Source organism: Lupinus angustifolius, chromosome LG03, assembly GCF_001865875.1.
Source record: "Lupinus angustifolius cultivar Tanjil chromosome LG03, LupAngTanjil_v1.0, whole genome shotgun sequence".
NCBI classification, from domain to species: Eukaryota; Viridiplantae; Streptophyta; class Magnoliopsida; order Fabales; family Fabaceae; genus Lupinus; species Lupinus angustifolius.
This window is the reverse complement of record NC_032011.1, coordinates 22,656,992-22,657,491: the sequence shown is the minus strand read 5'-3', so window position 1 is coordinate 22,657,491 and position 500 is coordinate 22,656,992.

Below are 500 nucleotides of genomic sequence, written 5' to 3'. Positions count from 1 at the left end.
TGGGACTGATGGGGTACTCAAGTGCAAAAATAGAATTTGCGTGCCAAGAGACCCTGATTTGAGGATGGCAATCTTGGACGAAGCACACCGGAGCAAGTTGAGTATTCACCCGGGAACTACCAAGATGTATCAAGATTTGAAGAAAATGTTCTGGTGGTCAGGGATGAAGAAGGAGGTAGCCGAGTATGTTTCCCGTTGCTTGATATGCCAGGAAGCGAAGATTGAACACAAGCGACCTGGTGGAGAACTACAACCATTGGATATTCCGGTTAGGAAATGGGACAACACTTCGATGGACTTCGTGAGTGGATTTCCGAAGATTCAGAAAGGTTACGACGCTATTTGGGTAATTGTGGACCGTTTGACCAAGACAGCCCACTTTATGCCTATAAACATAAAGTACTCTTTGGAGAGATTGGCGGAGTTGTACATTAAAGAGATTGTCCGATTGCATGGTATTCTCACTAATATCATCTCGGATAGAGATCCGCGCTTCACTT